This window comes from Triticum aestivum, chromosome 1D, assembly GCF_018294505.1.
Source record: "Triticum aestivum cultivar Chinese Spring chromosome 1D, IWGSC CS RefSeq v2.1, whole genome shotgun sequence".
Classification (NCBI taxonomy): domain Eukaryota; kingdom Viridiplantae; phylum Streptophyta; class Magnoliopsida; order Poales; family Poaceae; genus Triticum; species Triticum aestivum.
The window spans coordinates 373,882,704-373,906,910 of NC_057796.1; the positions used below are offsets into that span (position 1 = coordinate 373,882,704).

The window sequence follows — 24,207 nt, forward strand, 5'->3', positions numbered from 1 at the left end:
TGTGTACAAGCTTAGCTTCCTTCTAGCTTTAGAGGCCGCCTCGAACAAATAAACTTGTTGTTTGGTTCCATTTATCAGCAAAAGAGCACGTGCGTCGCAACGGGTATAAAATAAATTTGATAACTTGTGTTGTATTCGAGTGTTTATCTATTGCACTACTAACTCCAAATCCATCCGAATTGAAACAGTTACATATATTGGCTCCAAGGATGCGGTGAGAGATATACTTACTCCTAATAGACCTCAAGTTATACAGATTACTCGTGTGAGTAATTATTCTGTGAATATATTTCAAAGAAAATGACAATCTCTACTCCTAATGGAGCAGTTGGTAGTCTCCGTCGGTTAAATTTCGTCCCACCTCCTCTGGTTTATTTTCGTCCTGAAAAAACCTATGAAAAAAAACCTACGAAAAAAACCAGGACTCGCACGCACGAGCGAGACTGCCCTCGAGGGGAGGCCTCCAGATCCCTCCTCCCATTGCCTGCCCTCCTCGCGATCCTCCCGACGTCCTCGCGCCGCCGTCCTCTTCTTCTCTGCGACTCCTCTGTGCCCCACGCCCTGACCGACGTCGGCGAGTCCTCGGCACTCCGCGTGCGCCTCGCATCCAACGCCAGGGAGGATCGAATGACTCCGCCCGCGTCGTCGCCTCCGACGCCGGCCTCTCCTTCACCACCGCCCCTGCCGGCAGGGTCCCCCAAGTCACGGCCTTCCTCGCCTGGGTGTACGTCGCCAACCGGTACGCTCAAGCCCTCTCTCCCTCCCTCTCCTTCCCAGATCTCTCCTCTGCTCAACACCTCTGATCTCCCATTGATTGGTCTGCAGGCCATATGGCAGGACGCGCAGACCCGGGCGATCCTCTCCGGCCTCCTTGAGAAGAGCACCGACAATGTGTGAATCTCTCAACCCCCTTTCTCCGCCCACCTCTCGTTTTTTCTCAATTTTATTCCTGATGGAGGTGCTTAATCGCAGCTCCCCAAAGAGATCTCAGTGGACCACAAGCTGAGGGACCTCGGATGCACGTAATTTTTTGGTTCTCCACTGAAGTATTGAAGGCATTATGACAACATGTGTACCAACTTGTTGATTAAAAATGATTGCATTTCAAAATTTCAATGAACTTCTCACTGGACATTTTGACGCATTGGCTTGAATCTGCATGTTGCATCATTTGTGCACAGTGAAAACTGTATGAACCTGCATTGGATGGTGTATTTGTAGGAAGGTTATCCTTTCTTCAAGGACTGGAAGTTTCCTGGTAAGTGTTCCTTTTCTGAAAAACTCTGTGTTTGTCCACTGTAATATTTTGTTTACATCAGGTTTCTCTTTCCTTTTGTGGGCGTAATGTCGAGACAATAATATTCAGAAAGTTGTTGTTTTAGGGAAACTGCTAACTCCATATGCTAGACCCATATCATTGTTCAGCATGCATAGTGTTCCTATGTCATTTCTATGATGTATTTGTTTCCTTTTATAACACAATAGTCTTCATTTTGGCCATGTACCTTCAAACTGAACCAAAAATGGTTTGTCTGATGACATGTTTGAGGAGATTCTTGATATGAAACAGTAGATATGAGGGTGACCGTTTTTTTGCAAGTTTTGCCTGTGGAATCTTTCTGCAGTTGATAAGAAATGGGCTGGACTTACTTCCGTCTGCAATATTTTTGGTAAAGTGATTCAAGGTATGTTCGATTGCTTACTTAGGATGGTTACTGAAGCTCTTTGGGAACCAAGAAAGACATTCTGTATGTACAAATAACATAGGCCTAAAGTTCGTTTTACATTGAAAATCTATATATGAAATTTTCTGTAACGATCGAAAATTCATTCATTCACTTTGTGAGATGTCACACAACACCATGCTCCAAATTGTTGTCTATTTGATCCTTGTGGCAGAATCATAGTCTCGTGCATAATTGCATATATACTGTGACTGGGCACCAGTACACTTGCAACATTCTAAAAGGTAGTTTGTTATGATTTTTTTACCAAAACTTTTCTTCTACAGTTTATATGCATGCAGAGGATCTTCAACTGGTTTCATCATTTATCTAGGCTATGCAAGGTTGCATAATCATGGATGGTCATTGTTAGGTAATCCAAACAATACCCAGTTTAGTTTTGATGGATTTACTACGAAGTGGTCACGTATATGATGATAGTTGGGCTGAGTCAGATAGGGGTGCTCTTGGTTGCAGTTCGAAATTTGACCACCTGGCCATATCTGTCTACCAATTTGTTATTATGATTCATCGTTGCTTTTTTACCTTTAGAAAAGACTCCTTGCTCATTCAGTGAAAAATCTGATGACAACTCAATTATGATATCCAGATTGGCCTGATTCTAGATTTGGGGCACGGAATGATGGTCATGGGAATACCCAAAGGTATATATGTATATAATTACCTACACCTACATGTTTATTTCCCTGTTGTGGTTAGTCTTTGGATTTCTAGACACTTATTTTTTCTCTTGGGCACCATAAATATGTAGGACTCGTCAGTATTGTAAAAAAAATGCAAATTAAGCCCTCTGCTATGCTCTTAGCTGCAGTTAACAGATAGCGAATCTTCTCAGAAATTTTCCATATTTGATGTTCGAAAGAAAACTGATCCTTGGCTATATGCACGTTGGATCCTCGATTCTTCATTACTCTTTATTAGCCACAAGCAAGTCTTGTGCTCTTTTTACAGTCAGTACTACTACCACCACAAAAGGCTCCTCCCAGTAGTATAGCAGCTAAACCATCGAAGGCAGTATTAGTGCATGTTTTGGATACAGTCAAATGGATAATCTGATAAGAATATTCTTTATCTGTTAACAACAGGCAGTTTCGGCATTGACTTTTGCAGGTGGGCCGAGGCTGGGCTATGGGATTTGTTTTCCAAACAATTCCAAAAGGGCTAAAGTCTCATTCAAAAGTTTGGGCTTTCCGCTGGAAGCATTCAATGATTTTACTAAAAAAAAACTTAATGCCGCTAGACACGACCGTTGGCTGTAGATTTTTAATTTTTTTTAGTAATGTTGCTGCTGAAACCTTGATTTTTTTTTGTAGTTTCATCGTGGGACAACTGGATTTTAGATGAACTCGGACACATCTCTGTTCCTAGAATGTTGCCATCTTGCTATATGCAAAATAAACTATTGTAATTTATAATATTGAAATTTGTGCAGTGGTTGTTCACGACCAAATTTTGATTAAATGATTTCTATCTTCTATCTCTCCTTTGCACAATAATGAAGATGATTTTGTCCAATTATTTTTGTTCATTCATCCTGGCTTATTCTTCTTATTGTCATATGAAGTTTAGAATATCAGAGTTCTACATTTGCTGCCAACATTTTACAATTTAGCTTCAGTTATTTATTGGTGTGCATTTTTTCCTGGAGAAATTTGAAACCCGGTTTCTTCAGTTTTAGATATTTCTTCAGTTTCCACCCGTGCTCCACATGAAGTACCAATTTTCAGCGGGTAAATTTTCGGTTAGCGAAACTTTTAGATAAAACCCGGGAGTAATGGCTTATCATGCTAGAAGTTTCAAGCCCGTCTCACAATGTTTTTTCGTCAGTGTGTTTGGAAAAATCTTGGAATTAATAGCTTATCACACACTAGAAATCTGGTTGTAACTAGCTCAAACACAAAGCCGTGTTATAAAGCTTGTCGTAAGGAAAACCTGACATGTAATGGTTCCAAGAAGGCGATACATGATTTATTGTTGTGTTTCTGAATGCTGGGTATGCAGAATGTGAGACTTCAAGACATACAGATAGTTATGTACTTCCAAGAGCACCAGTATGTGTTTGAATCAATAGATCAAAGTTTCTTTACATGCTGGCACTTCTACTTCCGATGTTTCTGCAGGATATTGATTTGTTGGTGATGACTCTGAATGTGAGGGTGCTAAGAAGTACATGATGGATTGTGAAGTTCCCTCCATTACATGAAGAAGAATGACAGTAAAGACTTACGTATGGTACCTCCCTGTATTCTATTGTCTTCATCTCATGTATCTTTCTTTTTATATATAGAAATTCCATTGTTAACAAAGGGATTTGACACCCCTAGGGCAGAGGCTACTTACCGATTATCACCTTGCATAGGATGGAAGATGCACACTTGGAGAAGGTCCCGCCAGTCGATCGCCTTTGTACATACCTAGCTCTCCAGTTTTTACTTTTGCTTATTTTATAGTGTTAAAATTGCTTAACTCATTGCTTCTGAAAATATTAGTGAAATCGAGTTGTTGGTGGCCACCTCTTAACCAGAGGAAAAGATCACCTTCAGCAAGTTGAAGCCAAACGTCTTGCTCTGCTTTTCAAGTAGCAGCTTACAGCTTACGTTCATGCGGCCATGTTGCCTCCTCTCAATTATCTGCACTCTGCAGACAGGCTATCCACCGTAAATTCACGATTATAGTTTACCTTCATATCTGCTTATTTAAAGTACAAAAGGTTTGTGTCTTGATGTGTTGATAAATGCGAAAATAGTTCATGATATAGACTTTGAAAATTTGTGTCTTTGTAATATCGTAACTCGATTGCAGTTCTTGATGGTTGTCTAATTTTCTTGTATCTTTTGAAGAATGTTAACCTAAGAAAATTAGACAAATCAGTTGTACATAACTTCGCAAATTTAGTATGTCGGCCGCGTTTCTAACTTTATAATAGCAGAGATCATAAGCCATGTGAAAAGTCGTTTTAATAGGAGGCCGAGTCACATGCAAGTGCATGTAGAAGTTCACTCTTATTTTTATTAGAGATAATTTGCACAGTGCTTACCATAATTGTGTTAGTTGCACACTCACTGTGGCCTTGTTAAAATGATTGTCTGCATGACAACTTCCATGCTATAAAGCACTAAGACACACTTGAAGTAATATCTCAAGAAGAAGAAAGGTTATATTGTGGAAAGGGTGTTTAAAATGTTGGTTTGTTGGACAAATGGGCGGCAGAATATACATCATGGACCTACTTAGCAAAGTGAGCAAATGTTGTTTTGTGAGTACGGAATAATGTCTCCATGAGGTGAATTTGATCGTGATTTACATACTTTCTATACTCTATAAGGTTCATGTAGGGAAATATTAATGTAAGAGTGATAGCTCAAGGTTGAACGAGTACAACATTAATGTAGTGTTGAAGCAACATGCCTTCAAAGCATCTATCTTGGTCGCTACAATTTTTTGCTGATTGATTCTAAATTGGTAAGGTGGTTCATAGTGTTAGACTGTCAGACACAAGCTATGATCATTCAACTGCTCCATTATGCAAAAAACAATGTAGTTAGAAATAGTAGAGTGCTAAATATTTACATTATAAGGCTGAATCATCTCATTTGCTAACTGAACCAGATTTATTGAGCATCTGTTCGATGGAAGCTCATTTACCATAATGCTAAATATGTTTTTGAAGCATTGCGGAGGGCTGGTGTAAGAACAATTGTATTGTCCAACTTAAGAACCCATCTCCGGACACTTTTAGAGGCCCTGAAATGAGATCACTTGTTTAATGTAGTCGTTGTATCTGCTGAGGTGGCTACAGATTTATAGAGGAGTAGCCTAAACTAAGCATGTTAGGTGAACCTTCACCATGTATCTAATGTCCTTTGTATGCAGGTTCTACCTTCGGTTTTCTATTAATATTCACCATAAATTCAGTTCTCTGCTTTCTCTGCTAGCAGATTGCAGCAAAAAACTCAAATCCAACAATATTCTTGGAAGCTTGTGAGTTGTTGGGCGGGAAGCCTGAAGAGATTGTACTCAGTCTAAGATGACTAATTTATATGAGTATTCTCGCTATTTGCCTATTCCAGTCACCATTACTTGTAGTGTTTGGAGTGTGCTTGTGCCCTACTCTTGACAGAAGTTAAAATGAGATACTATGTATGATACAAAAATAAAGTCATCCCAATGATTTTTATACTGACATGGTGTCCCGAGCACCCTATGGTGGAGCATCACTCTCCATCATGCTGACAACTTAGATATATGGGTTGAAATAAAAAATAGAGGGTGATGTTGACTTAAACAAAATTTAGGGGAAAATCTTCATGAGGGGGTCCCCTATTCCTCTTGTATCTCCTAACCCTGCCCATGCGATGCGCTCGACATCCATGCCTGTCCCCTAGAGAGTAGGAGAAAGGATGAGTGGAGGAAGGGAGAGATGGAGATATATATATAGAGAGGGAAGGTTTACATGACGATTGTTGTCGACTCAATCAAATATAGTATATGTATTATAGTCTGTAGCAACGTACGGGCGTTCTACTAGTGCAATTAGATGGGGCACTACCGAGATAGAGGAAGCAACCTGAAGTCTTTATCTCAAATTAGTTACCAAAAGGAATAATCAAAAGTGCATGTCAGCCATACATTTTTTTAATGTCCATAATTTACATGCATGAATGATGAACAATCTCTGGAATTTTTAATTCGGCCCCACAAATCATCTCCTCCTTCCAAATCGGGGCTGCTTCATCCGTTTTACGGTGCATGGCATATGCCCTCACACAATGTCAAGAGTTAATTCTCCTAGTTAATCACCCTCACGTTAATCCTGCGTGCATGCATAGCACACCGATTTATTTCCTCCTTAATCTCTCTCCAGTTAATCATGTGTGCATGCGTGCACATGCGCGTCTTAACTCCTTAATTCGCTTTGTCTCTCTCTCATCAATTCCATTGATTCCATAATTTTTCTTGAGATACGGACCCAATCCTTCCCGATTTTTAGGCGGCTTATTGACATGAACTGGCAAGTGTATATAAATCAATCAGATTTTGTGTAAGAAGGCGAGGTGGGACAATATAAGAAGGAAACGCACCTAAAATCTTTACATAACCTGTACCTTTTTTTTAGGGGTTCATAATGTGTACCTTGGTCAGTTGGACGTGTCCCCTAGAATTTAATAAGAGCGCTATGTTTTGAATCCGCAAACTGCACGTATAATTGTTTTTTTTTTGCCTGGGCCACCTCGTGAGTGGGCTAAGGCCCATATGATCGATAAGTCTCACGTGGAAGGACAGAAATCGACACCGTACGAAAATTTGCTAACGACGGACGGACGAAACTTTTACGCAACGGACGAAATTTTTGAGAGGAAGAAGCGATAGCTGCTTTATTATTAGGTAAAAGATAAAGACTTATAGTCACTCATACAAAAGGTTAATTATAAAGACGAGAGAGGAGGATCGCTGACGACTGCAGGCGTTTCGCCGGAGGTTGCCGGTGAGCGCCTGGATTTAGGAGGCGGCGGTCGGGAGGGATTGTTGGCCTCTCTGAGAGGCCCGCGTCATCGTTGATGGCCTCTCCTCAGAGGAGTGGTGCACCATTAGAAGGAAGGGGAAGGAGATTTTGAGGCGTGCTAAAGACCCGGGAAAATGCATCTCCCAGCTTGTCGCGACCGTACCAACTTGGCGTAGGGCAACATGCCGGCAGCTAGGTCTGGCTGGGATTTTGTGTGCAGGGCAACATGCGAGAGGTTCATTGTCGTGACAATGGCCCCGGACGCGTATGTCACGACCGGTTTTTTAATAAAATATTTATTGAGAGACCAATCCCTTTTACAGACCAGTAAAGAAGAATTCCTTCTCACCGGTAGACAATATTTTGGTCACACAAGAAAAAAATACCAGGAGTACTGAATATAATACAAGGTTGAGCGGAGACTGCTCAACAATTTATTACATGAACGCCGATAAAACATAACGGCGGATAGGGTGGCATGACTACTAACTCACGATAACAACGGTGGTGGAAATATCACCGCGAAGTGGGTGATATGCCTCCTGAAAACTACAGCTCTTCGAGCGTCGGAGTGAGGCTCGAGGAGACTTATTGCGGGTGGCGGAAGCGTATATAATACAAGTGACCAATATCCGGGATCGCACAGGACTGACTGGGACTCCTCTAGGCGTCGGACGCACTATCAAACTTTTCATCCAAGAGATCGCCTTCGTCAACATCTGGCCAAATCAACAAGCCAGGTGAGTACTATGAAAGTACTCGCAAGACAGTTCGGACATAAGATATAACAAATGTAAACATGAAGCAAATGAACAGATTAACAAGTGCGTTCAGACATAGAGATAATAATGCATGGGAAAAATAACAGAGAAGTCGGGCGGTAGTCCTCCCGAAATCCCAAAATAAATACTGGGTGCCAAACGAGGGTCTGAATGACTCCTCGAGAGGAAACTGCAAGAATAATAATGCCGCAGTCGGGCGTCAGGGCGACACCACATAAATGGCTTATAAAAGGAAATAAAAGATAGTGCATGCCGCAGTCGGACGTCTGAGCGACATCACATAAAGGGCTTATATCAAAAGTAAATAATCAATATGCCACAGTCGGACGTCTGAGCGACATCACATAAAGGGCTTATATCAAAAGTAAATAATTAATATGCCACAGTCGGACGTCTGAGCGACATCACATAAAGGGCTTATATTGGGAATAAAAGAAAACATGCCACAGTCGGACGTCTGAGCGACATCACATAAAGGGCTTCATAACTTAACATCTTATTAGCTCAAGAATTTAAATCATATCCAGAGAATAATCGGGCATGAGATAAACAACAGGGTTAGTCCATCCACAGGAGTAACGTTCAGCTAAGTCTACTACTCATGCTCACTTACCGGAAAGAAGAACAAACCACGAGGACTTGACATAGATATGGATACACTGATCACGATACTTGACCATGGATACGATGACTCGAAAGGATTTGACTCTGCAGAGTTTGTACTTTAACCACAGCCAACGGATTTCAGTAGTCACGGGGACTAGTTTCGTCTACGGTGTTTTGGAAGAAACACGTCTAACCAGTACACACTCATTCAACATTCTGAAGCCAGGAATCACCCTCGGCAACGTTCAAGAAAAACCTTGAGACGGGGAGGCTACAACCTCGCGTAGCATGGGATCAAAATTTCTATACGCGCGCTCTAAGGGGTGCCCCCCTCTCGGTCCCAACCGGAAACACCCATGCCCCCTGACCGGATGACTGGCTTTAATCCAGGGCCATGGAACCATCATCCCGGCCCCTCTGTTTGGTGTGTACACGGAAAGAGGTTACCAACTTACTAAACCGCATTCTGGCAGAAAACATGTGGTAGCACGGAAGGGGGAAGAACGATAACGTGACTCCGTCCACGTTAACGTCGGAATTTAACGGATGACGTAAGGCTGGCATGCTACAACAGTACCACCTTACTGCCCTTCATGTCACCACATGACTAGGCCATCTTGTTGGAAATATGCCCTAGAGGCAATAATAAATGGTTATTATTATATTTCTTTGTTCATGATAATAGTCTATTGTTCATGCTATAATTGTATTATCCGGAAATCGTAATACATGTGTGAATACATAGACCACAACATGTCCCTAGTAAGCCTCTAGTCATGGTTTCCTGACTATGGACATTGGATGTAATTGATAACGGGATCACATCATTAGGAGAATGATGTGATGGACAAGACCCAATCCTAAGCATAGCATAAAAGATCGTGTAGTTTCGTTTGCTAGAGCTTTTCCAATGTCAAGTATCTTTTCCTTAGACCATGAGATCGTGCAACTCCCGGATACCGTAGGAGTGCTTTGGGTGTGCCAAACGTCACAACGTAACTGGGTGACTATAAAGGTGCACTACGGGTATCTCTGAAAGTGTCTGTTGGGTTGGCACGGATCGAGACTGGGATTTGTCACTCCGTGTGACGGAGAGGTATCTCTGGGCCCACTCGGTAATGCATCATCATAATGAGCTCAATGTGACTAAGGCGTTAGTCACGGGATCATGCATTGCGGTACGAGTAAAGAGACTTGCCGGTAACGAGATTGAACAAGGTATTGGGATACCGACGATCGAATCTCGGGCAAGTAACATACCGATTGACAAAGGGAATTGCATACGGATTGATTGAATCCTCGACACCGTGGTTCATCCGATGAGATCATCGTGGAACATGTGGGAGCCAACATGGGTATCCAGATCCCGCTGTTGGTTATTGACCGGAGAGGCGTCTCGGTCATGTCTGCATGTCTCCCGAACCCGTAGGGTCTACACACTTAAGGTTCGGTGACGCTAGGGTTGTAGAGATATATGTATGCGGAAACCCGAAAGTTGTTCGGAGTCCCGGATGAGATCCCGGACGCCACGAGAGGTTCCGGAATGGTCCGGAGGTGAAGAATTATATATAGGAAGTCCAGTTTCTGTCACCGGGAAAGTTTCGGGGGTTACCGGTATTGTACCGGGACCACCGGAAGGGTCCCGGGGGTCCACCGGGTGGGGCCACCTATCCCGGAGGGCCCCGTGGGCTGAAAGTGGAAGGGAACCAGCCCTTAGTGGGCTGGGGAGCCCCCCTTGGGCCTCCCCCCATGCGCCTAGGGTTGGGAACCCTAGGGGGGGAGCTTCCCCCTTGCCTTGGGGGGCAAGGCACCCCTTCCCCCCTTTGGCCGCCGCCCCCCCTTGGAGATCCCATCTCCCTGGGCCGGCGCCCCCCCAGGGGGCCTATATAAAGGGGGGGGAGAGGGAGGGCAGCAACCTACAGCCTTGGGCGCCTCCCTCCTCCCCTGCAACACCTCTCTCTCTCTCGCAGAAGCTCGGCGAAGCCCTGCCGGAGAACCGCTACATCCACCACCACGCCGTCGTGCTGCTGGATCTCCATCAACCTCTCCTTCCCCCTTGCTGGATCAAGAAGGAGGAGACGTCGCTGCACTGTACGTGTGTTGAACTCGGAGGTGCCGTGAGCCAGGCCTATGCGTAGTTACTATGCACGAGTAGAACACAAAGAAGTTGTGGGCGTTGATGTTGCCAATTCTTCTTGCCGCTACTAGTCGTTTCTTGTTTCGGCGGCATTGTAGGATGAAGCGGCCCGGACCGACCTTACACGTACGCTTACGTGAGACGGGTTCCACCGACTGACATGCACTAGTTGCATAAGGTGGCTAGCGGGTGTCTGTCTCTCCTACTTTAGTCGGAACGAATTCGATGAAAAGGGTCCTTATGAAGGGTAAATAGAAATTGGCAAATCACGTTGTGGTCATACGTAGGTAAGAAAACGTTCTTGCTAGAAACCTACAAACCACGTAAAAACTTGCAACAACAATTAGAGGACGTCTAACTTGTTTTTGCAGCAAGTGCTATGTGATGTGATATGGCCAGAAGATGTGATGAATGATATATGTGATGTATGAGATTGATCATATTCTTGTAATAGGAATCACGACTTGCATGTCGATGAGTATGACAACCGGCAGGAGCCATAGGAGTTGTCTTTATTATTTTGCATGACCTGCGTGTCATTGAATAACGCCATGTAAATTACTTTACTTTGTTGCTAAACGGTTAGCCATATAAGTAGAAGTAATCGTTGGCGTGACGACTTCATGAAGACACAATGATGGAGATCATGGTGTCATGCCGGTGACGAAGATGATCATGGTGCCCCGAAGATGGAGATCAAAGGAGCATAATGATATTGGCCATATCATGTCACTATTTGATTGCATGTGATGTTTATCATGTTTTTGCATCTTATTTGCTTAGAACGACGGTAGTAAGTAAGATGATCCCTTATAATAATTTCAAGAAAGTGTTCACCCTAACTGTGCACCGTTGCGAAGGTTCGTTGTTTTGAAGCACCACGTGATGATCGGGTGTGATAGATTCTAACGTTCGAATACAACGGGTGTTGACGAGCCTAGCATGTACAGACATGGCCTCGGAACACACGCAATACACTTAGGTTGACTTGACGAGCCTAGCATGTACATACATGGCCTCGGAACACGGAGGACCGAAAGGTCGAGCATGAGTCGTATAGAAGATACGATCAACATGGAGATGTTCACCGATCTTGACTAGTCCGTCTCACGTGATGATCGGACACGGCCTAGTTAACTCGGATCATGTTCCACTTAGATGACTAGAGGGATGTCTATCTGAGTGGGAGTTCATTGAATAATTTGATTATATGAACTTAATTATCATGAACTTAGTCTAAAATCTTTACAATATGTCTTGTAGATCAAATGGCCCACGTTGTCCTCAACTTCAACGCATTTCTAGAGAAAACCAAGCTGAAAGATGATGGCAGTAACTATACGGACTGGGTCCGGAACCTGAGGCTCATCCTCATAGCTGCCAAGAAAGATTATGTCTTAGAAGCACCGCTAGGTGAAGCACCCATCCCAGAGAACCAAGACGTTATGAACGCTTGGCAATCACGTGCTGATGATTACTCCCTCGTTCAGTGCGGCATGCTTTACAGCTTAGAGCCGGGTCTCCAAAAGCGTTTTGAGAAACATGGAGCATATGAGATGTTCGAGGAGCTGAAACTGGTTTTTCAAGCTCATGCCCGGGTCGAGAGATATGATGTCTCCGACAAGTTCTTCAGCTGTAAAATGGAGGAGAACAGTTCTGTTAGTGAGCACATACTCAGAATGTCTGGATTGCACAACCGCTTGTCTCAACTGGGAGTTAATCTCCCGGATGACGCGGTCATTGACAGAATCCTCCAGTCGCTTTCACCAAGCTACAAGAGCTTTGTGATGAACTACAATATGCAGGGGATGGAAAAGACCATTCCCGAGGTATATTCAATGCTGAAATCAGCGGAAGGGGAGATCAGAAAAGAACATCAAGTGTTGATGGTGAATAAAACCACCAAGTTCAAGAAGGGCAAGGGTAAGAAGAACTTCAAGAAGGACGGCAAGGGAGTTGCCGCGCCCGGTAAACCAGTTACTGGGAAGAAGTCAAAGAATGGACCCAAGCCCGGGACTGAGTGCTTTTATTGCAAGGGAAGTGGTCACTGGAAGCGGAACTGCCCCAAATACTTAGCGGACAAGAAGAAGGCCGGCAACACCAAAGGTATATGTGATATACATGTAATTGATGTGTACCTTACCAGTACTCGTAGTAGCTCCTGGGTATTTGATACCGGTGCGGTTGCTCATATTTGTAACTCAAAGCAGGAACTACGGAATAAACGGAGACTGGCGAAGGACGAGGTGACGATGCGTGTCGGGAATGGTTCCAAGGTCGATGTGATCGCCGTCGGCACGCTACCTCTGCATCTACCCACGGGATTAGTTTTAAACCTCAATAATTGTTATTTAGTGCCAGCTTTGAGCATGAACATTGTATCTGGATCTCGTTTAATTCGAGATGGCTACTCATTTAAATCCGAGAATAATGGTTGTTCTATTTATTTGAGAGATATGTTTTATGGTCATGCCCCGCTGGTCAATGGTTTATTTTTGATGAATCTCGAACGTGATGTTACACATGTTCATAGTGTGAATACCAAAAGATGTAAAGTTGATAACGATAGTCCCACATACTTGTGGCACTGCCGCCTTGGTCACATTGGTGTCAAGCGCATGAAGAAGCTCCATGCAGATGGACTTTTGGAGTCTCTTGATTACGAATCATTTGACATGTGCGAACCATGCCTCATGGGTAAGATGACCAAGACTCCGTTCTCCGGAACAATGGAGCGAGCAACCAACTTATTGGAAATCATACATACCGATGTGTGCGGTCCAATGAGTGTTGAGGCTCGCGGAGGATATCGTTATGTTCTCACTCTCACTGATGATTTAAGTAGATATGGGTATGTCTACCTAATGAAACACAAGTCTGAAACCTTTGAAAAGTTCAAGGAATTTCAGAGTGAAGTTGAGAATCAACGTGACAGGAAAATAAAATTCTTACGATCAGATCGTGGTGGAGAATATTTAAGTCACGAATTTGGTACACACTTAAGGAAATGTGGAATAGTTTCACAACTCACGCCGCCTGGAACACCTCAGAGAAACGGTGTGTCCGAACGTCGTAATCGCACTCTATTGGATATGGTGCGATCTATGATGTCTCTTACCGATTTACCGCTCTCATTTTGGGGCTATGCTTTAGAGACTGCCGCATTCACTTTAAATAGGGCTCCGTCGAAATCCGTTGAGACGACACCGTATGAATTATGGTTTGGGAAGAAACCTAAGCTGTCGTTTCTAAAAGTTTGGGGATGCGATGCTTATGTCAAGAAACTTCAACCTGAAAAGCTCGAACCCAAGTCGGAAAAATGCGTCTTCATAGGATACCCTAAGGAAACTATTGGGTATACCTTCTACCTCAGATCCGAAGGCAAGATCTTCGTTGCCAAGAACGGGTCCTTTCTGGAGAAGGAGTTTCTCTCGAAAGAATTGAGTGGGAGGAAAGTGGAACTTGATGAGGTGATAGTCACCCCTTCCGAACCGGGGGGGGGGGGGGAGCTTCCCCCTTGCCTTGGGGGGCAAGGCACCCCTTCCCCCCTTTGGCCGCCCCCCCTTGGAGATCCCATCTCCCTGGGCCGGCGCCCCCCAGGGGGCCTATATAAAGGGGGGGGGGGATAGGGAGGGCAGCAACCTACAGCCTTGGGCGCCTCCCTCCTCCCCTGCAACACCTCTCTCTCTCTCGCAGAAGCTCGGCGAAGCCCTGCCGGAGAACCGCTACATCCACCACCATGCCGTCGTGCTGCTGGATCTCCATCAACCTCTCCTTCCCCCTTGCTGGATCAAGAAGGAGGAGACGTCGCTGCACCGTACGTGTGTTGAACGCGGAGGTGCCGTCCGTTCGGCACTCGGTCATCGGTGATTTGGATCACGGCGAGTACGACTCCGTCATCCAGGTTCATTGGAACGCTTCCGCTCGCGATCTACAAGGGTATGTAGATGCACTCCCTTCCCCTCGTTGCTAGTATACTCCATAGATGCATCTTGGTGAACGTAGGAAAATTTTAAAATTATGCTACGATTCCCAACACATCTCTCATCAGAGATCACCGTAACTTTGGAACACACGGGTAGTTGCCTCACATGCAATGAGGTGCTCACCGACTCGTATGCCATGCACAACCTTTCACGCAATCATGCAAACACCTATCATATCAAAGGTTCAAACATGCTTGCCTGGTTCGGAGAAGTCGGAGTCTAGCTCGGCGAAGTTCGCGGCTCCGTCACCTCTTCCGGAACCTACGGTATAGCAAAAAAGCGTACTAACGTGAAAACCAACGCGTGCATAAAAGTTGTTCCAAATTTTTTTCAAATAAATCCCATAAAAAACTAGACAAAATTTTAAGACCGTCAGAAAAAGAATCACTCAAAAATCACTTTTTATTAAAAAGTTATAAGGGTTTCTGTCCAGGGACTCATCTGTAATGAAACAGAAAAGTTCCAGGGGTTTAACTGAGAAAACAGAAAACGGTTCGAATAGAAACGCACAAGCCCACAGAGAAAACGTACTCTGCCCGAAGGCGCCAACAGAAAACGGTTCACGGGGAAAGAAAGAGAGGCTGACGTGGGGGGTCCACATGTCAGGTTTGAAAGACCTCGCCGGCGCCCGAAGGCTGCGGTGGTCGCCGGCGTCGAACCACGGCGAGTCAGGGAGATCGGAGTGTACCAAGAGTATCAGCGTGTCCTTCCGCGTCGGTGGGTGGTGGACTTGGGCGTCGGGGAGCACCACGTCGACGGCGACACTTTCTCCGGCGGACGACGGCTCGGGCGATGGTGGGGAACTCCGGTGGTGTGTTGCAAACTTTGAATTGAAGCGCGGGTCAGAAGGAGGGATGCACTAGAGAGCTACTGGTAAGAGATGGGAGGCAGAGGTGCACGCACGGGAGCGAATCGAGCTGGATCCCGTGGCGGGTCGCGGCGGCCGGAGTTGAGGAAGGAGACTTCCTCGGGGCTCTTCCAGTGGCTAGGCAGGGTCTTGGTGGAGTGTAGAGGTGGTGTGGGTACTAGCTGGAGCTCGGGGCCTCTATTTATAGGCGGCTCGAGGGGTGGCCGTGAACGGGGTTGCTCCGGCGAGCAATTACGGCGAGGCAGCGGCTTGGCAAGGAGTTTAGGTGGCCAGGCAGCATCAGTGAGGTGTACTGGTGCCGTTCCCCCGCTAATCCTGGTCGGTCTTGGCGTAATGGCGCCGGTCCACGGTGGGGTGGCCGCACGGGCACGACGGCGGCAGAGAGCGCGCTCCGCGCCCAGCGGTTCACGACGAGGGTGGCAGCGCGCACTGGGGAGTGGAAGACCACGCGGCGCTCTCCGGTGGCTTGGGCGGCGCTGGGTGGCGCCGTCTGCGCTGCGCCTCTCTCTGGCGGCCGCAAAGCCGCCGCTGGCGTCGGTCACGGGGCGGCGCACCTCCTCCAGCTCGTCGCCGACGCCCGCAAGCATCCAGGCGCTCGTGCGGTGTAGAGGACAAGGGGGAGGGGACAGGAAACACGGCGACGCCGGGCACTGGCGAGATCGACAACAGACACTGAAGAAAACGACAGTGATTCAGCCACTGTTAACTGAATTTGACTGAACCTGATATTGACAGTGCTCTGAAGGTGTTCGATGAAGTGATTAGGTATGAAGAAATTTTTTCCTGGAGCTGGGGCTTGGTGAGGTGACCACTCAATGCACCCAGAGGCTGCCTGATTTTACTCAGAATTTTTGGAGAAGGATTTGAATGAATTTCATCAAATTTGGCAAATCTGGTCCAAACTTGCAGCAAGTATAGTTTGAAAAGTTTGAACTGGAGACCAGTGGATCTTCATGGATCTTGGTTGAGGGTTCAAAGGACTAGGAAGGGAAAAAGGTTTGGGGGCTAAAATCAAAGCAGAAAGAGTAGCTCCTTTGTAAACCTCCAATGATCAAGATATAAGGTAGAAATTGTTTTGATAAGAAATAAGTGGAAAATAAAACTATGGAGAGGTCCAACTTGCTGGATTTGAAGTAAATCATGATCCAAAGATAAGGAAAGGTTTATGAGAGTGGATTTGCACTAAGGTCATGGCAAGAGAGATTTGTTGAAAGTGGTAAAGGATTATTCCAAAAGCTATAGAGTATTTTCAAAGAAATTTTCAAAAGACATTTTCCCAAGTGAAAAGCATTTTGGCTTGAGTCCAAAATAAAAAGCAAGAACCTCCAAGACCAAAAACAAGTCTTGGGTGAATCCAAATAAAACTCTTGCCATAAAAAAATATTTTGAAAGGGTGGGTTCTTTTGAAGAAATTTTTTAAATCACCTCCCTCAAGTCAAGTAAATTTTTTGAAAAATCCAAATGAAATTTTGGGTGTCACAACACCTACCCCCTTAGGAAAAATCTCGTCCTCGAGATTTCAGCTGATCCTCGAATAGATATGGATATTCTGCCTGAAGAAAATCTTCCCTTTCCCATGTAGCTTCATCCTCAGTGTGGTTGCTCCACTGAACTCTGAAAAATTTGGTCGTTTTCTGACGGGTACTCCGTTCAGACACTCCCAGTATCTTTACTGGCCGCTCTCTGTAGGTGAGATCTGGTTGTACATCAATGCCCTCATGAGATACATGCTTCTCCGGGTTACTCACACATTTTCTCAATTGTGAGACGTGGAATACGTCATGGACGTCTGACAGCTCCTTGGGTAAGTCTAGTTTGTAGGCCACTGTGCCTCTTCGTGCCTCTATACAAAATGGTCCGATAAATCTCGGGGCTAGCTTCCCCTTAATTTTGAACCATTGCAGGCCCCTCATAGGAGACACTCGTAGGTATACGGAATCACCGGGTTCAAAGCTGACCTCACGATGTTTTTGATCGTAGTAGCTCTTTTGTCGGCTCTGCGCTGTCTTGAGTCTGTCCCTGATCTGCTTAACTTTCTCCTTGGCCTCTTTAAGCATGTCTGGGCCAAAGATACGGCTGTCACCTATTTTTGACCAATTCAGTGGGGTACGACACCTTCGCCCGTACAATGCTTCAAAGGGTGCCATTTGCAAGCTGGCTTGGTAACTGTTGTTGTAAGCAAACTCGGCATACGGCAAACTCTCTTCCCAACTGGACCCATAGGTGAGCACACAGGCTCTCAGCATATCCTCTAGGATTTGGTTCACACGTTCCGTTTGTCCATCAGTCTGAGGGTGGTACGTTGTACTGAAAGCTAGCTGCGTGCCCAGAGCTTGTTGTAGGTGATCCCAAAATTTGGAGACAAATTGTGTGCCTCGGTCGGATATTATAGTCCTTGGGACTCCATGCAAACAAACTATACGGGAGAGATAAAGTTTGGCCAGTCTTTGTGTGGAGTAGGTAGTCTTCACGGGAATGAAATGAGCAACCTTGGTTAGTCGGTCTGTGATGACCCATATGGCGTCATTCCCGCGTTGTGATCGGGGTAGTCTGACGATGAAGTCCATTCCTATTTCATCCCATTTCCACTCCGGTATCCTGTTTGGCTGGAGTAGCCCTGCTGGCTTTTGATGCTCGGCCTTGATGCGCTGACATGAATCGCAACAAGCAATAAATGCGGCTATATCCCTTTTCATACCGTGCCACCAAAATCTTTCCTGAATGTCTTTGTACATTTTGGTTCCTCCAGGATGGATCGAGTATGGAGCGGTGTGGCTTTCGGTTAGGATTTGTTGCTTGAGTTCCTCAATGTTAGGTACGCAAAGTCTGTCTCCGTACCATAATATTCCTTCACTGTCTGTGACGAACTCTGAAGCCTTACCAAGGTTCATTTTCTTCTTTATACCTTCGATGCTGGGATGTCCCTGTTGAGCCTTCTTAATTTGTTCCACTAGGGTGGGTTGTATCTCCAGATTTGATACGGTGCCCTCAGAGACTAACACCATGTTGAGCCTAGCAAACTCTTGCTGAAACTCAGGCCTCAAGTTTTGCGGACCGTCGTTGTCCGGGCTGGGGTTTCGACTAAGGGCATCAGCCACTACATTTGCTTTCCCTGGATGGTAGTGAATGCCGACATCATAGTCCTTGACCAATTCCAACCAGCGTCGTTGGCGTAAATTTAGCTCTGGCTGTGTGAAAATATATTTGAGGCTCTTATGGTCCGTATATATTTCACAGCGATTTCCCAACAGAAAGTGCCTCCACTCCTTGAGTGCATGTATGACTGCTGCTAGCTCCAAGTCATGTGTTGGGTAATTTTCCTCATGTTTTCGCAGCTGCCTGGAGGCATACGCGACAACTTTGCCATCCTGCATTAGTACACATCCGAGGCCTTTTCAGGACGCGTCACAATATACTTCAAAACTCTTGTGTATGTCTGGCACGGTTAATACCGGTGCGGTTGTTAGCTTCTTCTTAAGTTCTTGGAAGCTTCTCTCGCATGCTTTCGTCCATACAAATTTCTTGTCTTTCTTGAGCAACTGTGTTATTGGTTTTGCCACAGTGGAGAATCCTTCAATAAATCTTCTATAATATCCGGCCATTCCCAGGAAACTCCGCACATCTGTAACGTTGGCGGGTGGCTTCCAGTCAAGTATGGCTTTGACTTTTTCTGGGTCTACAGCCACGCCTTCTTGGTTCAATATATGGCCTAGCAAAACCAACCTGCCTTAGCCAAAACTCACACTTGCTAAATTTGGCGTACAACTGATGTTTCCTTAATTCTCCCAAAACAATTCTGAGATGCTCAGCATGCTCTTCTGGTGTCCTTGAGTATACCAGAATATCGTCGATGAACACCACAACAAATTTGTCCATGAATTTCATGAACACTTTGTTCATGAGGTGGACGAAATATGCGGGGGCGTTTGTTAGACCAAAAGGCATCACTGTGAATTCATATAATCCATATCTGGAGGTGAATGCTGTTTTAGGGATATCTTCTGTCCGTACTTTCAATTGATGATATCCCGATCTCAAATCAATTTTTGAGAACACCTTGGCTTGTGCGAGCTGGTCAAACAAATCATTTATCCATGGCATCGGATATTTGTTTTTGATGGTGATCATATTGAGAGCTCGATAGTCTATACACAGTCTCAGTGTCCCATCCTTTTTCTTGGCGAACAACACTGGCGAACCCCATGGTGAGGAGCTGGCTCGAATAAATCCTTTGTCCAATAATTCCTTTATCTGCTTCTTCAACTCCACCAATTCTGAGGGTGCCATTCTATAAGGTTTCTTATAGATGGGAGCGGTGCCAGGTGCTAGTTCGATGCTGAATTCTATCTCTCGGTCTGGTGGCATGCCTGGTAGTTCTTCAGGAAATACGTCAGGAAACTCGCATACCACTGGAACTTTTCTCAGTTCTGAAATGTCCATTTTGTTCAGTTTTGGTTGCCGTGACCGTGGCCTTTCTTGAGCTGTAACCTTTATTGTCTTGCCATGATGGTGAGTGAGAATCACGGTCCGATTGAAACAGTCAATGAATTCTTTGTTGGTGGTTAACCAGTCCATCCCTAAAATGACATCCAGTCCTTTATTTTCCAACACGATGAGATTTGCTTGGAACTGTAGTCCTTCGAACTCAATGATTACTCCTTGGCAGTAACTCTGAGCGATTTGCTTATTTCCGGGGGACTTGATGATCATAGATTTTTCCAAAGGAAGTATCAGAAAACCATGTTGCAAAACAAAACTCTTCGAAACAAACGAATGGGAAGCTCCAGAATCAAACAAAACCGTGGCAGGTACTGTGTTGACAGGGAACGTACCGAGCACGATGTTTGGGGCATTCTGCGCTTCTTCCCTGGTCACATGGTTCAGGTGACCCTTCCTGTGGTTGTTGTTGGGATTGAAATTGTTGCGCTTGGGGGCTGGATTATTCCCCCCATTGTTTGGCTTGGGGGCCGAGTTCCTCGGCTTTGGGCATTGTTTAGCATAGTGCCCTTCTTCACCACAAGCATAGCAGGTGACCCCTGGACGGTACGTGAACTCCTTGTCCCTGGCATGAAACTGTCTGACGGGCCTTAGATCAGTAGTCGTGGATTTCCTTGCTTCCGCCCTTGGAACCTCAGTCTTGCTTCGGTTGTTGCGAGCAAGAGTCGTCTTGTCCCTCTTTCGCTTACGGAGATCTTCCAGACTACGGCGCTCATTCTCCAAGGTAATGGCCTTGTCAACCAGAGTTTTAAAATCCGGGAAAGTGTGTACAACCAGTTGGCATTTTAGTGCCGGTGCCAGGCCGTCCAGGAATTTTCCCATCTTCTTGTTCTCTGTCATGTGCTCGTCGTAGGCATAACGAGATAGCTGGGTAAACTGACCGTTGTATTCTGTCACTGACATGCCTCTTTGCTTGAGACCGTCAAATTCTCTCTTCTTGATTTTTATGATGCTCCTGGGGATGTGTGCCCCATGAAAGCCTTCCTTGAATTCTTCCCCGGTGATGTTGTGTTCACTGGGATGCATGTGTAAGAAGTTCTCCCACCATGCTGCAGCTGCTCCAGTAAGGTAGTGTGGTGCATAAAGCACCTTCTCATTATCTGAGCACTGAGCAATAATCAGCTTCCTCTCGATATCACGAAGCCAGTCATCGGCTTCCAGCGGCCTATCAGTGTGAGCAAAAGTTGAAGGGCGAGTCTTCTGTAACTCAGATAACTTGGAATGTGGCTGATAGGGTTCACGGTGGTTTCCCATATTGATGACGTGATTCATCATCTCTTGGTGCTGTTGCTGGCTTTGCTCGAAGAGACGGCATACTTGAGACAAGGCTGCTTCGCTGTCTTGTTGACTGGACTGTCCCTGAGTGAAGTTGTTGCTAGTCTGTGTCCCATAAACTTCTTCTGGCTGATTGGGCATGGAGCGAGTCCACGGGCGAGACATTTTTCCAGTCTGGGGTATTATTTTGCAAAACCCATGAGAAGAATTGTGTGGCACAAGGAAAATCTTGCAAAGGCAACAATTTAAAAGACCTCAAGGTTTTCAAGAAAACATAAACGATTTTGCACGGAGAAGAACTGCTTAGCATATATCTTACACGCGAAAAAGCAAACACACGATACAGCACTCAGGATGTGCGTACACAATCCTGACATGTTATTTAGACTAGCATACTCCTCCGGAAAGCAGCGAACACACTAATACAAACTAGCGTACAGATAAAACACATCATACAAGCAGACAAAACGCGCGGCTACTCGGCGCTCTCAGTCGGAGATGGTGACGATGTCCTTCCCCTTGCCGAGGGCAAGACTCAGCGGTGCAGGAGATTCAACCTCCACCTCCTCTCTAGCTGGCTCTTGGCGCGTAACACTGCGCTGCGGTGATGGCGCGGGGGCGACAGGTGGTAGTGCGGGTGCGGCAGGCGGTTCAGCTCTGACTGGGGTAGGAGCGATGACTCTGTCGAACTCCTCAGTTGTAGGCAGACGGCGAGCAGTGGCCAAAACGGCCGGTGCATAAGAGGCTGAAGACGAGACGAATGTCAGAGGCGGTGCTGTGAGGAGAAGCTCCTTCCTGCTGGCAAGACCGCCCCGGACTAAGTCCATGCGGGCAGCCACAAGATCGTCCACGAGGTTGTCGAAAGACTCCTCCAGAGCCTTGAGATACTCCACAACCATCTCGATGGCTTCATCTCGTTCTCCCCGATGGCAGGCGAATGCATAGTGACAAGTATATGGCACATGGCATGGGAGGTAGCGGTAGCGACGAGTCTTCATCATAGGAAGGATGTCCCGAAGACGAGCTATCGCCTCACGGGCAGCCATCTGCATGGCATGCCTCTCTGTAGGCATGGCCCTTCCCACAAAACGGAAGTGGCGAGATGCAGAACGTCCTCCCTTGAATTGCACCACGGCTTGGTGCATAGACACGTCGTCGCTGAGCTTGTGCTGATAAAGCATGAACTCCGGACGAGTCGCTGGCCCGATCGCGAGCTTGGTGATGGAGAGGAGGAGTTTGACAAACCCCTCGGGCACGTTCGTGAACACTCGAGTCTCACAGTTGCTGCCAGCCATCTACAAAAGTAGGCAAAAATTCTGAGTAGTCATGTCATAAATTTATGATGACCAACAGAAAATAGCTACAATTGCAAAATGCTGAAAAAGCACAAAAGACGCTAATAACCGATTAGCGATCGCACCTAGTGGCTTCCTACAGTCAGCCTGGCTCTGATAGCGTACGCAGTCCACCCCTTACAGACCTCCCAGCCGGCTTGTCCAGGCATATCCGGATCGTGCGACGGGCAAGGACGCCGACAGGCGGGTCCGGCCAGGTTCTCCCACGCGGGCGGGTGTGTGACGGCCTCGGGCTTGCCCAGCGGTCCACCCGTCATCGACCCTCTAGTCGGGTTGCCCGAGCGCGAGCCGTCCGGCCAGATCGGGCAACTCGCATTGCCCCGGAGAGGTTCCCGCAGAAAGCCAGCCGGCAATGGACGCCTAGGAGGCTCTTTTCGCCCTCGACGAGCCCAGAGAGGCGGGTACTCCAAGATCCTATATAGGAGTAATATGCAATGTCACTTTTTCTTCTTGGTGGTGGGATTCGGACAAGTGGGCACAATCTGATCGTGCTGCTTCTGGGAAGTAGATGAACCAAAATGGAAGTACCCTAAAATGGTTCGTTGGGAGGACCTATGTATACCAAAATGTCAAGGGCATAACAAATTCTAAAAACACGAATTTGGCCCTTATTGCAAAGGGGCTCGCTACGCGTCGGCGGCGGATCCGCCTTACGAGTCTCCCGATCTAGGTTGCTTTACAACAAGAATATTGTTTCAGAAATAACGATGACTATCGCAATAATAGATTTGTTTTGGAAACACATCGATGACTATTGCAAGAAAAGCTTTGTTTCAGAAACATTGATGGCGTTGGAAAGCATCTCTACGTATGATTCCTCTTTGCAACAAGAGCTTTGTTTCAGAAACACTGCTGACTATTGCAATAAAAGTTTTGTTTGAGAAACATGCCGCAAAGGGTTGGAACGGATCCAGGAGGGAGGGCTCCCCTGACACGACGGCGCAATGGAAAGGCTGTGCGCTGCGCTGCGTGCCGCTGAACGATGACCGGGCCGCGAGGATCTCAGGCACTGTCGCCGACGTCGGGTGGTGGCTCGGCGATCCCGATCTAGATGCAGGGCAGAAGAGATGTAAGCGGCGGGACAACCTGCTGCGGGGCCGGCGGCAAGTGAGGCTGCAAAGAAAAAGAGGAGGGATGGAAGTGGGCCGGCGAAGGCCTGCCTCATCGGCAAACGACGGATGCCGGAGCGACCGGCGGCGAGAACGCGCGCATGACGCGGGCGAGCAACTCTTCTGCGGTGCTAATTCTGGACGAAAGGATCAAGGGAGAGGGGGTAAGGTACGAGACGGTGGCGTGCTATTTCGAAGACGTGATGATGGGGTCCATAGAGGATGCGTGACACACAACCAAAGAGGCGGACCCGCGCATGATTATGGACCGGCTGATGAGAAAGCGTTTCCGTATTACTCCATCTGTTTTTATTTATTCTGCATATTAGATTCGACTAGAATCA

The 24,207-nt window shown here is 46.2% G+C and overlaps 1 long non-coding RNA gene across 7 annotated transcripts; it reads left to right on the forward strand.

Moving 5' to 3' along the window:
- Positions 1-443: 443 nt before the first annotated feature.
- LOC123182174 (uncharacterized) lies at positions 444-6,356 on the forward strand. Of its 7 annotated transcripts, none has more exons than XR_006492050.1 (6): positions 444-739; positions 826-891; positions 973-2,097; positions 2,335-3,977; positions 4,070-4,151; positions 4,235-6,356. It is a non-coding gene; the product is annotated as an uncharacterized lncRNA (long non-coding RNA). The 7 variants fall into 7 exon arrangements; XR_006492052.1 differs by having other exon boundaries at positions 2,335-3,972; positions 4,075-4,151; XR_006492049.1 differs by having other exon boundaries at positions 2,335-3,972; positions 4,235-6,355.
- Positions 6,357-24,207: the final 17,851 nt, after the last annotated feature.